This window comes from Choloepus didactylus, chromosome 6 (genome assembly GCF_015220235.1).
Source record: "Choloepus didactylus isolate mChoDid1 chromosome 6, mChoDid1.pri, whole genome shotgun sequence".
NCBI classification, from domain to species: Eukaryota; Metazoa; Chordata; class Mammalia; order Pilosa; family Megalonychidae; genus Choloepus; species Choloepus didactylus.
In genome coordinates this window covers 105,015,397-105,029,941 of record NC_051312.1, presented here as the reverse complement: position 1 = coordinate 105,029,941, position 14,545 = coordinate 105,015,397, and the positions used below count along the sequence as shown (strand labels likewise).

General features: G+C 39.5%; 1 pseudogene; it reads right to left on the bottom strand.

Annotated features, from left to right (window-relative positions):
- Nucleotides 1–3,576: 3,576 nt before the first annotated feature.
- LOC119537233 lies at nt 3,577–13,013 on the bottom strand (annotated as a pseudogene).
- Nucleotides 13,014–14,545: the final 1,532 nt, after the last annotated feature.

Here is a 14,545-nt window from a genome sequence, read left to right as displayed (position 1 = left end):
GTTTTTATATGTATTAAATATGTATGTATATATACACACACACATCAATCACTGTTATTAAATTCATGAACAAAAGGACAAGAAGGGAAAGAGGGTGCAGAGGGAGCATGCTCAGGATTAAGGCAGGGTGGGAGGAAGAAGAGGAAGAAGAGGGGGACTTAAGAGGGATCAGCAAAAATAGAGAAGGAAGTCAAGAGAGAACCCCAAAATAGGTGGGATGACAGCAGAAAGAAGATGCAGATAGCAATGGGTCAAAGAGCCAAGGAATGCCTTTCAGAAGCTTTTCAAAGTCCAGGAGATTTCATCTGCTTCTCACACGCACGGGTCTGAGACCCCCAAGGTTATGACCCACAAGAGGAGCAAATCTCAAGAATCACTGCCTATAATCCTCCAACCTGGCTCAGAAGCCAGCAGAAAGTGGCGAAAGCTTTCAACTAAGGACTCATAATCTAGCCAGTTGAACTTTCTGTCATTTAGCCCTCACTTTGAAGGAAAGGGGCACACTACCCCTGACCCTGAGCAAACTCGAAATGAATCCCTACCCAAAGACTGCTCCACCGCTCCTGAACTTTACTGTGGCTTTTGGTATTGGTTTCTAAGAGCCACAGATACATGTTTCCCTTCAAGGCTGATGGGAACAGGGATCCCTGCAGGTTCTTAGTTGGGCCTTGTGAACTGAATAAGGACCCTGGGTAAGGGAGGGGATGGAGAAGTCAGTTCACATGTCCTGGACTCCTTTTTGCCAAGCACCCAGCGGGAAACAGACCAGGAGTCAGATTTCCTGTTGATAAGAGACGTTGTAGGTCTGCCAAGTCCTTGATCACAGCTCCCATAGATTAGGGAGGTCTTATCTTAGCCCCCTTTGTGGCACTGAAGGTTGTGACCACCAGAGCTCGAGTGTAACATTCCTAGGTGCAGCACTGATCTCACTCCCCCAGCCCCAGTCTGGTTCTCCTGAAAATGGGTTTAAGGTGGGGCTGAACTTCCCTCTCAAAGAAATCATAGCTTCCTAGGAAGGGGGCAGAAGTTACTGAAAGAACAAATTGTACAAATTGCCTCCTTTGCTGATTTATACAAACGTCTCAATGAAAAATGAAACAATCAGAATAACAATCTGTGTTGCTCTCTTACAAGCCATTAGTGAAACCTTTCTTCAATATTCACTTTTCCCTAGCCTAGTCCTTACCTCAAGTCAGCTTCTCACACAGACAAAATGCAGAAGGAAGGAAAAAGAAATTTTCAAAAATCCTGAATCTCACCCATCCATTAGAAATAAATATACATGCCCCCAGTTCATGCTATGTTGTTCCCGAAAAGAGATCTTCTCAGGGACTGTAAGGTCTTTAGAAGGGGAGGAAATAACCTAATTTTCTTCTCTCTGCTCTCATGTACACAGACTCACACTTGCACACATACAGAGTTTTTCAAAGCTATAAAATGCATTGCTGTGACTAGTGAAATGCGTTTCAAAACATCATTTGAACCTTAGAAGTTTCGCTCATTATGCATTTTCTATAGGTAGGGTATAAAACTGATTACATATATGAGACCTTTGAACTGAGCACAAGAAGCCTCTTTCATTAATAGAAGTAAAGCCCTGAACCTGCCAAGGTGCCTGGAGGGGACTCTCCAAGAATAGAAGGTTGTTCTCATTCCAACTCTACTCTCTTGGAGCCTTTCAGGATAATCACTACCCCTTTTGAGGTGATTATAGGGTAGGGCTATTCCACACTAATAATGCTCATTGAACCCTAGTTCCATTTCTTCTCAAACAAGGGTCTGAAATGAGGCTATAACTTTGATAAAAGCCTTTATTAAAGGCTCCAAAAAGCTATAGGAAAACAAATGCAAACAGTAACCAGAACCCAGAAAATCTGATTTGACAGCTCACTTTTCTCACCTTCCAGCTTGTGCTTCTTCTTAAAGAACCTCCATTGCCAGATCCTGGCTGCTCCCACCACCCAGAGTTTGTTCTCTGTATCTCTACCCAGACTGCAGATCCAGGAAGGGGAGGTAAGGAGAGAGGGGAATATAAGCTTCCCTTCCCAGGTGTGCTGCGGTTCCTTCCAGAAGACGCCAAAGCTGGTGCTTTGGCCTCTGTTGCACTTGCACCAGAATCACCTGCAGGGCTTGTTAAAACCAATTGCTGGGCCCCACTCACAGAGATTCTCGATTCAGTAGCTTGGGGTGGGCCTCAGAGCTTTCATTTCTAACGAATTCCAAGGAGACGCCTCTGCTGTTCGTCTCAGGGCTATATTTTAAGAATCTCTGACTTAGTCCAGTGTTCAATAAAGTTGATACTTTCAAGTTGCACAAGGGTGGATGATTACAAAAAGACAATTCTTATTGAAAGCACAAGGACAGAAGCCCAAAGGGTGGACTTGGCCGCTGTAGCTTCTTTTTTTTTTTTTTTTTTTTTTTTTTTTTTTTTTTTTTTTTTTTTTTTTTTTTTTTTTTTTTGGTTTAAAACAACCCATTTATTATATCACAGTTCTGTATGTCAGAATCCCAGGCACAGCTCAGCTAGTTTCTCTATTTGGGGGTCTCACAAGGTTGAAATCAAGGTGTCAGCTGGGTCTGTGGGATCATCCAAAGCTTGGAGTATTCTTCTCAGTTCACTCAGGCTGTTGGTAGAATGCAGTTCCTTGTGGCTGTACAAATGAAGCCCCCATTTTTTTTATTATTATTATTATTACTTGCTGATGGCTGGGAGTTCTCTCAGGCCCTGGCCAATATGGCCCTTTCACAACGTGGCAGCTTACTACTTCAAGCCCAGCAGGAGAACCTGACTTCTTGTTAGGGTATAGCTGAGTAGGTGAGGCCCACTTAGGATAATCTCACTTTTGCTTAACTCAAAGACAGCTGTTTTAGGATCTTAATTGAATCTGCAAAATTCCTTCACCTTTGCCACATAACAATCTAATCACAGGCAAATCATTCTGGAAGTATCAGAAGGGGATATTTGGTTTGTGGTGAGTGACTACTTAAAATAGCAAACTGTGAACATGATCCCATAAACACATTGCCATAATAGATTTTATAATTGGCTTTATAAACTTTAAATTTTATAACACTTTACATTTTACAAAGTGCTTTAGATATTCTGCATCACTTGATTCTCACAACTACCTGTCAGAAATGGTAAGCAAATATTAGTCCATATTATAAGAAAAAAAAAAAGTTTCAAGCAGCTAAGAGATTGTCCAAAGCTTCACAGCAAATTAATAGTGGAGTCTGGCATCAGACCAAGGATTTTGGCACTATCTAGCCCAGTGCTCTATTTGCTAATCCTGTTTTCAAATTGTGTTTGATGAAGCACTAAAGTTCCAAGGAGAAGTATTAGGGATAACTGTAGGAAGTGAGGGTGACACTAAGAGAGTGGGGCCAAGCACTGATACATGGCTCTACTTGTATCTGTTCTATATGTCTGGGGTTCAGTATGAGCTTTGAAAAACCACTGAACTGCACCGTATTGCATTGTTAAAGATAAGGAATTGTGTTTACAAAAAATTTTAGTTTATAGCAAATGGTTTTGATAGCTGTATGTAAAAAGCTGAACGTCTATTCTAATAGGTTTTAAGAAATCATGACTCTCATCTCTAGCAGCAGCTGTTGAACCTTCTTAATGTCTGGTCTCTTATTTTTCTTTTCATGAAGACATGACTAGCAACAGAGTACATAATTTCAACTGAAGTGGAATCAACATCATTCATCTTCACATCAATATAATCTTCAATTGTCTTTTCTTCATCTTCAATTTCTTCTTTGATATCTAATAATAACTGAGGTTCATGGTGTTCATCCATAGCTGGAAGTCCAGTTATTATTTCTAGTAAAACCACACCAAAACTGTAGATATCAGATTTGGGTGTTATTTCTCCTCATAGAGCTTCAGGCGCCATGTAAGCTGTTGTTCCCACAATTCTGCTAGTCATGATTGTCTGAGCAAACTTCTCAGAAGCCCGTGCAAGGCCAAAGTCAGATATTTTGGCTACAAAGGCTTCTTCTAGTAAGATATTTGCACTTTTAATATCTCTATGAATATGATAGTTTTCATGTAAAAAACTGATGCCATTAGCTGCACCCTGAACAATCTCGCATTGCATGTGCCATGAAAATGGTGGAGTACCATCCAAGCAAGACAGTTTGTCAAGCAATAATCCATTGGGCATGTAAACATACACTAAGCAGAGGTCACCACCATCACTAGAAAAACCAAGTAGTTCTACTAAGTTTTCATGTTGACAATTTGCCATTACTTTTTTTTTTTTTTTTTTTTTAATCATCATTTTATTGAGATATATTCACATACCACGCAGTCATACAAAACAAATTGTACTTTCGATTGTTTACAGTACCATTACATAGTTGTACATTCATCACCTAAATCAATCCCTGACACCTTCATTAGCACACACACAAAAATAACAAGAATAATAATTAGAGTGAAAAAGAGCAATTGAAGTAAAAAAGAACACTAGGTACCTTTTTCTGTTTGTTTGCTTCCCCTACTTTTCTACACATCGATCCATAAACTAGACAAAGTGGAGTTTGGTCCTTATGGCATTCCCAATCCCACTGTCACCCCTCATAAGCTACATTTTTATACAACTGTCTTCGAGATTCATGGGTTCTGGGTTGTAGTTTAATAGTTTCAGGTATCCACCACCAGCTACCCCAATTCTTTAGAACCTAAAAAAGGTTGTCTAAAGTGTGCGTAAGAGTGCCCACCAGAGTGATCTCTCGGCTCGTTTTGGAATCTCTCTGCCACTGAAGCTTATTTCATTTCCTTTCACATCCCCCTTTTGGTCAAGAAGATGTTCTCCATCCCACGATGCCGGGTCTACATTCCTCCCCGGGAGTCATATTCCACGTTGCCAGGGAGATTCACTTCCCTGGGTGTCTGATCCCACGTAGGGGGGAGGGCAGTGATTTCACCTTTCAAGTTGGCTTAGCCAGAGAGAGAGGGCCACATCTGAGCAACAAAGAGGCATTCAGGAGGAGACTCTTAGGCACAAATACAGGGAGGCCTAGCCTCTCCTTTGCAGCAACCGTCTTCCCAAGGGTAAAACTTATGGTAGAGGGCTCAACCCATCAAACCACCAGTCCCCTATGTCTGTGGTCATGTTAGCAACCATGGAGGTGGGGTAGGCGAATACCCCTGCATTCTCCACAGGCTCCTCAAGGGGGCACAACACCTTTTTTTTTTTTTTTTTTTTGTTTTTTTTTTATCCTTGTTTGTCTTTTTTCTTTTTTTTTTTTTTAACTTTCCCTTCTTTTTTCAAATCAACTGTATGAAAAAAAATTTAAAAGAAAACAAACATACAATAAAAGAACATTTCAAAGAGACCATAGCAAGGGAGTAAGAAAAAGACAACTAACCTAAGATAACTGCTTAACTTCCAACATGTTCCTACTTTACCCCAAGAAAGTTACATACTATAGCAACATTTCAGTGAACTTGTTCCTACTACATCCATCAGAAATTAACAGACCATAATCATTTCTGGGCATCCCCAGAACGTTAAATAGCTTATCTGTTCTTCTTGGATTATTGTTCCCCCTTCCTTAATTGCTCTCTACTGCTAGTTCCCCTACATTCTACATTATAAACCATTTGTTTTACATTTTTCAAAGTTCACATTAGTGGTAGCATATAATATTTCTCTTTTTGTGCCTGGCTTATTTCGCTCAGCATTATGTCTTCAAGGTTCATCCATGTTGTCATATGTTTCACCAGATCGTTCCTTCTTATTGCCGCGTAGTATTCCATCGTGTGTATATACCACATTTTATTTATCCACTCATCTGTTGATGGACATTTGGGTTGTTTCCATCTCTTGGCAATTGTGAATAATGCTGCTATGAACATTGGCGTGCAGATATCTGTTCGTGTCACTGCTTTCCGATCTTCCGGGTATATCCCGAGAAGTGCAATCGCTGGATCGAATGGTAGCTCTATATCTAGTTTTCTAAGGAACTGCCAGACTGACTTCCAGAGTGGCTGAACCATTATACAGTCCCACCAACAATGAATAAGAGTTCCAATTTCTCCACATCCCCTCCAGCATTTGTAGTTTCCTGTTTGTTTAATGGCAGCCATTCTAACCGGTGTTAGATGGTATCTCATTGTGGTCTTAATTTGCATCTCTCTAATAGCTAGTGAAGCTGAACATTTTTTCATGTGTTTCTTGGCCATTTGTATTTCCTCTTCAGAGAACTGTCTTTTCATATCTTTTGCCCATTTTATAATTGGGCTGTCTGTGCTATTGTCATTGAGTTGTAGGATTTCTTTGTATATGCAAGATATCAGTCTTTTGTCAGATACATGGTTTCCAAAAATTTTTTCCCATTGAGTTGGCTGCCTCTTTACCTTTTTGAGAAATTCCTTTGAGGTGCAGAAACTTCTAAGCTTGAGGAGTTCCCATTTATCTATTTTCTCTTTTGTTGCTTGTGCTTTGGGTGTAAAGTCTAGGAAGTGGCCTCCTAATACAAGGTCTTGAAGATGTTTTCCTACATTATCTTCTAGGAGTTTAATGGTACTTTCTTTTATATTGAGATCTTTGGTCCATTTTGAGTTAATTTTTGTGTAGGGGGTGAGGTAGGGGTCCTCTTTCATTCTTTTGGATATGGATATCCAACTCTCCCAGCCCCATTTGTTGAAAAGACCATTATGGCTCAGTTCGGTTACTTTGGGGGCCTTATCAAAGATCAGTCGGCCATAGATCTGAGGGTCTATCTCTGAATTCTCAATTCGATTCCATTGATCTATATGTCTATCTTTGTGCCAGTACCATGCTGTTTTGGCAACTGTGGCTTTATAATAAGCTTCAAAGTCAGGGAGTGTAAGTCCTCCCACTTCGTTTTTCTTTTTTAAAGTGTCTTTAGCAATTCGAGGCATCTTCCCTTTCCAAATAAATTTGATAACTAGCTTTTCCAAGTCTGCAAAGTAGGTTGTTGGAATTTTGATTGGGATTGCATTGAATCTGTAGATGAGTTTGGGTAGAATTGACATCTTAATGACATTTAGCCTTCCTATCCATGAACATGGAATATTTTTCCATCTTTTAAGGTCCCCTTCTATTTCTTTTAGTAGAGTTATGTAGTTTTCTTTGTATAGGTCTTTTACATCTTTGGTTAAGTTTATTCCTAGGTACTTGATTTTTTTAGTTGCTATTGAAAATGGTATCTTTTTCTTGAGTGTCTCTTCAGTTTGTTCATTTCTAGCATATAGAAACATTACTGACTTATGTGCATTAATCTTGTATCCCGCTACTTTGCTAAATTTGTTTATTAGCTCTAGTAGGTGTATCGTTGATTTCTCAGGGTTTTCTAGATATAAGATCATATCATCTGCAAACAATGACAGTTTTACTTCTTCTTTTCCAATTTGGATGCCTTTTATTTCTTTGTCTTGCCGGATTGCCCTGGCTAGCACTTCCAGCACAATGTTGAATAACAGTGGTGACAGCGGGCATCCTTGTCTTGTTCCTGATCTTAGAGGGAAGGCTTTCAGTCTCTCACCATTGAGTACTATGCTGGCTGTGGGTTTTTCATATATGCTCTTTATCATGTTGAGGAAGTTTCCTTCAATTCCTACCTTTTGAAGTGTTTTTATCAAAAACGGATGTTGGATTTTGTCAAATGCTTTTTCAGCATCTATTGAGATGATCAATTGATTTTTCCCTTTCGAGTTTTTAATGTGTTGTAATACATTGATTGTTTTTCTTATGTTGAACCATCCTTGCATGCCTGGAATGAACCCCACTTGGTCATGGTGTATGATTTTTTTAATGTGTCTTTGGATTCGATTTGCAAGTATTTTGTTGAGGATTTTGCATCTATATTCATTAGGGAGATTGGCCGGTAGTTTTCCTTTTTTGTAGCATCTTTGCCTGGTTTTGGTATTAGATTGATGTTAGCTTCATAAAATGAGTTAGGTAGTGTTCCATTTTTTTCAATGTTTTGAAAGAGTTTGAGTAAGATTGGTGTCAGTTCTTTCTGGAAAGTTTGGTAGAATTCCCCTGTGAAGCCATCTGGCCCTGGGCATTTATTTGTGGGAAGATTTTTGATGACTGATTGGATCTCTTTGCTTGTGATGGGTTGGTTGAGGTCTTCTATTTCTTCTCTGGTCAGTCTAGGTTGTTCATATGTTTCCAGGAAATTGTCCATTTCTTCTACATTATCCAGTTTGTTGCCATACAGTTGTTCATAATATCCTCTTATAATTTTTTTAATTTCTTCAGGATCTGCAGTTATGTCACCTTTTTCATTCATTATTTTGTTTATATGGGTCTTCTCTCTTTTTGATTTTGTCAGTCTAGCTAGGGGCTTGTCAATCTTGTTGATCTTCTCAAAGAACCAACTTTTGGTGATATTTATCCTTTCTATTGTTTTTTTGTTCTCTATTTCATTTATTTCTGCTTTAATCCTTGTTATTTCTTTTCTTGTACTTGGTTTAGGATTGGTTTGCTGTTCATTTTCTAGCTTCTTCAGTTGATCCATTAGTTCTTTGATTTTGGCTCTTTCTTCCTTTTTAATATATGCGTTTAGTGCTATAAATTTCCCCCTTAGCACTGCTTTTGCTGCATCCCATAGGTTTTGGTATGTTGTGTTCTCATTTTCATTCGTCTCTATATATTTAGCAATTTCTCTTGCTATTTCTTCTTTAACCCACTGATTGTTTAGGAGTGTGTTGTTTAATCTCCAGGTATTTGTGAATTTTCTAAGTCTCTGATGGTTATTGACTTCTAATTGTATTCCATTGTGGTCAGAGAATGTGCTTTGAATAATTTCAATCTTTTTAAATTTATTGAGGCTTGTTTTATGTCCCAGCATATGATCTATTCTGGAGAAAGTTCCGTGAGCACTAGAAAAGTATGTGTATCCTGTTGATTTGGGATGTAATGTCCTGTAGATGTCTGTTAAATCTAATTCATTTATCAGATTGTTTAGGTTTTCAATTTCCTTATTGGTCTTCTGTCTGGTTGATCTATCTATAGGAGAGAGTGATGTGTTGAAGTCTCCCACAATTATTGTGGAAACATCAATTGCTTCCTTTAGTTTTGCCAATGTTTCTCTCATGTATTTTGTGGCACCTTGATTGGGTGCATAGACATTTACGATTGTTATTTCTTCTTGCTGAATTGCCCCTTTTATTAGTATGTAGTGGCCTTCTTTGTCTCTCAAAACATCCCTGCATTTGAAGTCTATTTTATCTGAGATTAATATTGCTACACCTGCTTTCTTTTGGCTGTAGCTTGCATGAAATATTTTTTTCCATCCTTTCACTTTCAGTTTCTTTGTGTCCCTGTGTCTAAGATGAGTCTCTTGTATGCAACATATTGATGGTTCATTTTTTTTGATCCATTCTGCGAATCTATATCTTTAATTGGGGAGTTTAATCCATTTACATTCAACGTTAAAACCGTGAAGGCATTTCTTGAATCGGCCATCTTATCCTTTGGATTATGTTTGCGATATTTTTCCCTCTCTCTATTAATATCCTTTATTGTACCCATACCGAATCTCTTTAGTACTGAACCTTTCTCCAAGTCTCTCTGTCCTGTCTTTGTTTCTCTGTCTGTAGGGCTCCCTTTAGTATCTCCAGTAGGGCAGGTCTCTTGTTAGCAAATTCTCTCAGCATTTCTTTGTCTGTGAAAAATTTAAGCTCTCCCTCAAATTTGAAGGAGAGCTTTGCTGGATAAAGTATTCTTGGCTGGAAATTCCTCTCACTCAGAATTTTAAATATATCGTGCCACTGCCTTCTTGCCTCCATGGTGGCTGCTGAGTAGTCACTACTTAGTCTTATGCTGTTTCCTTTGTATGTGGTGAATTGCTTTTCTCTTGCTGCTTTCAGAACTTGCTCCTTCTCTTCTATGTTTGACAGTGTGATCAGTATATGTCTCGGAGTGGGTTTTTTTGGATTTATTCTATTTGGAGTTCGCTGAGCATTTATGATTTGTGTATTTATGTTGTTTAGAAGATTTGGGAAGTTTTCCCCAACAATTTCTTTGAATACTCTTCCTAGACCTTTACCCTTTTCTTCCCCTTCTGGGACACCAATGAGTCTTATATTCGGACGTTTCATATTATCTATCATATCCCTGAGGTCCATTTCGAGTTTTTCAATTTTTTTCCCCATTCTTTCTTTTATGTTTTCATTTTCCATTCTGTCATCTTCCAGGTCACTGATTCGTTGTTCAACTTCCTCTAGTCTTGTACTATGAGTGTCCAGAATCTTTTTAATTTGGTCAACAGTTTCTTTAATTTCCATAAGATCATCCATTTTTTTATTTAGTCTTGCAATGTCTTCTTTATGCTCTTCTAGGGTCTTCTTGATTTCCTTCATATCCCGTACTAGGGTCTCATTGTTCATCTTTAGTTCTTTGAGTAGCTGCTCTAGGTGTGTCTCTTCTGGTCTTTTGATTTGGGTGCTTGGGCTTGGGTTATCCATATCGTCTGGTTTTTTCATATGCTTTATAATTTTCTGTTGTTTTTGGCCTCGTGGCATTTGCTGACCTTGATAGGGTTCTTTTAGGGTTTGTAGACCAGTTGAAGTCCTTATCTCTAATTTATCAGATCTACAGCTTCGTGGAGTACACTTTCTCTAACTAACCAGCAGGTGGCGTCCACGAGCCACCTGTTCTCCACAAGCCAGATCTCCCCTGCTTATCCTTTTTGGTGAGTGGGGGAGTGAGCCTTGTGGGGCCCAATTGGTGTCCCAAGCTTGCGTGTGTAGTTGGTGTTGCCTGCCCTGTATGTGGGGCGTGTTTCTGGGCAGTCGGGGAGGGGGGGTGGCCCTAACAATCAAATCTCCCTGATGATCCTAGAGTTTTAAAGCTACTGCAATAGTCTAATCCTTCAGTTCAGTCCTGCCACAGTTTGTCTCTGCCACTGACCCACAAGTCTTTGGTATTGGCGTATGGCTCCTGAGACTTGCAAGTGGGCCCCTCTTCCAGGCTGTGCACCCTGGGTCCTCTGTTGAGGGATGACTGTGCTATGTCGCAGGTGAGTGCCGTCCCCCCAGGGCAGTTCTGGGCTGCTGGGCTGTGTTGGGAGGCTCCCAGTCTGCTCAAATGATGGCTGAATGGGGCTCTGTTAATTCACACTGCTCCCCCTTCCCAGCTCTGGGACATTCAGCTGAGGTTGCAGGGAAGGCTAATGTCCACGCCCAGTTTTGTGGTGTGTGCCTGTTATTTGAAGCACTTCCGTCACACTGGGTTGTCTGGGGCAGCTCTGGGCTATGGGGCTGGCGATGGGCAGGAGTGTTTCCTGTCCACCAGGATGGTGGCTGTGAGCGGACACCCCCCTTTTCTTGGGATGTTGTGTTGTTTAGTGAATTTTCTCAGCCACTGGATTATTGCCTTTTGTCTCAGAGCTCTCTTAGTTCTGCTCTTGACTTGATGTGCCCAAATTTCAATTCTTTGAAGCTTTCTGTATTGAGCTTCTTAGAGTAATTGTTTTAGAAAAAGCAAAAAGGATTTAAAAAAAAAAAAAAAAAAAAAAAAAAAAAACGGCCCTCCTCAGAGATCTAATGGGTTATTGAAATGCTAATAGACAAAGCAACCAGGGCCATTAAGGAAAAGTGCCCAGGGCAGAGAGATCAGCCTTGCTTCGGGATTTGCATATGCGCCTCAAGGCCTGATCTCCGCCCTTCCCCTTTCTGTGTTCACCAGAACTCCAAAAATCCTCTGCTTTTATTTTGGAGTTTTTCGTGTTGTTTTTTTTCTATGCCTGTCTCCTCTCTGCTGGGCTGGCTGCTCTCAGAGTCTCTGGTGTCTGGCCTCAGTCTATCTATGGTTGGAGTTTGAATCAGTAGAATGAGTTTCCGGTAAGAGCAGCCACTGCAATTCTCCCTTCTCCTTCCTGGAGCTGACAGCCCCTCCTCCCCCGGGACTGAGCCTGGCAGGGAGGGGCGCGGGTCCCCTGGCCGCAAAAACTTACAGATTTCGCTGATCTCAGCAGTTCCACGTTTTCATGAGTGTTGTATGAAGTATGCCCAAAGACAGATTGCTCTGTGGTGTCCAGTCCACGCAGTTCCTGGCTTTTTACCTACTTTCCTGGAGGAGTAACTAAAACATACAGCTCACCAGTCTGCCATCTTGCCCCGCCTCCCGCTGTAGCTTCTTGTAGTCTGTTGTGGGGAGAAGAGAGTGGTGGGAAACTGAGCCCCTTTTGTCCTTAGAGTGACCGTGCGATTAGGGTGGCAGTGGGTGACTACTGTGCAACACCTTCTGTTTCTGGGGCGCTGGAGATAAAGACGAAGGAAAGAGATACAGGCAGGTGTACAGGGGCCCAGAACACCACACCTTGAGGCATCCCCTTCCGTCCCCAACCCCACAGGGTGATCAGGGAATGGATCCTCATGGCAGGGGTTCTCAAAGTGTGGTCCTGAGACCCGGGGGGGGGCGGTCCATGAGATCAAACAATTTTTATCACAATACTTAGATGTTACTTGCGTTTGCACTGTTACTTCCTCATGAATGTACAATAAAGGTTTACAGGGGCTGCATGCCAGGTAAAATTACAAAAGATTGAACCGAGAAGCACGTGCAAGAATGTATTCTCTTCAGCCAGGTATTAAGTGTTTGAAAAAAACATAAAGCACTGCCACTCTTCTAGCTTATTTATTGTTGTAGTTTTGGAAAATATATTTATGTTACATGTTAGGGTTTTATAATTATTTTTAATGATTTAATAAGTAAATACTTCAATATTTTTGAGTTTTAATTTTTAAGATGGTACTTATGATATTAAAAACCCACATAGAAAGAACTCTTTGGGGCCCTGAGAATTTTTTGTCACTTTAATTAACGTGTAATTTACATATAAAATTCTCCCAGTTAATGTGTAATTAATTTTGTTTTGTTTTTGTTTTAATTAGTTATTTGTTTTTAATTATCGTAGACTATAATTAACAAAAACCATTTTAGCCATCTTACATGGACAATTCTTTGATGTTAAGTACATTGACCGTACGAAGTAACTTCCACCATTATAAGAGAAATCATACAATCTTTGTCCTTTCGTACCTGGCTTATTTCACTCAACATGATTCTTCAAGTTTCCTCCATGTTGTAGAATATACCAGGACTTCTTTTTATGGCTAAATAATATTCCATTGTATGTATATAACAATTTTGTTTATCTATTCTTCTGTTGGTGGACACTTGGGTTGCTTCCATCTTTTGGCAATTGTGAATAAAGCTGTAATGAGCACTGGTATGCAAATATCTGTCCAAGTCACTATTTTCAATTCTTTGGGGTATATACTTAGGCGTGAAATTACCAGGTGGTATGGTAATCCTGTTTAACTTTCTGAGGAACCACCAAACTGTTTTCCACAGTGGCTGTATCATTTTGCATCGCTACCAACAGTGAATGAATATTCCAATTTCTCCACATCCTTGCCAACACTTTTTATTTTCAGGTTTTCTAATAGTCATCCAGTAGGGTGTGAAGTAGTATTTCATAGTTTAAATTCCATTTCTCCAATGGCTAATGATACTGAGCAACTTTTCACAAGTTTATTGGACATTTGAATATCATCTTTGGAGAATTGCCTATTTAAACTCTTGGCTCATTTTAAAATTGGGTTGTTTGTACTTTTGTTGTTGAATTGTAGGAGTTCTTATTATACTCTCGATATTAAACCCTTATCAGTTATATGGTTTCCAAATCTTTTCCCCATTCTGCAGGTAAAGATTTGATACTCAGAGCTTATAAAGAACTGCTATAACAAAACAACAAAAACACAAACAGCCTAATTTTAAAAATGGGCAAGTAACTTGAATAGATATTTTACCAAAGATATACAAATGGTCAAAATGTACATGAAATGATGTTCAATATCATTACTCTTCAGGGAAATGTAAATCAGAACCACAATGAACTACTACTTCACCCCACTACGATGGCTATTTAAAAAATGGAAAACAAGTGTGGGCAAGAATTCAGAGAAATCGGAACCCTTGAATATTGTTGGCAGGAGTGTAAAATGGGTAGTCACTGTGGAAAACAGTCTGGTGGTGCCTCAGAAAATTAAACATAGAATTACTATTTGACCTGGCAATTCCATTCATAGGTATACACCCAAAGGAATTAGAAAACAGGGAGTCTAATGATATTTGTACACCAATGTTCATAGAAGCATTACTAACAATAGCCAAAAGCTGGAAACTATCCAAGTGTCCACAGACAGATATATGAATAAGCAAAATGTGGTATAAACATACAGTGCAATATTATTCAGCTGATAAAAGAAATGAAATTCTGATACATGCTACAACATCAGGGAATCTTGAAAGCATTACATTGAGTGAAATAAGTCAGATGCAAAAGGACAAATATTGTATGATTCCGCTTATATAAAATATCTAAAATAAGCTAACCAAGGGACAGAAAGAAGATTAGAGACAACAAGGGGCTGAAGAAAGAAATGGAGAATTATTGCTTAATAGGTACAGAGATTCTGCCTGGAGTCATGAAAAAGTCTTGATAAAGGACAGTGGTGATGATAACACGACATTGGGATTGATTATAA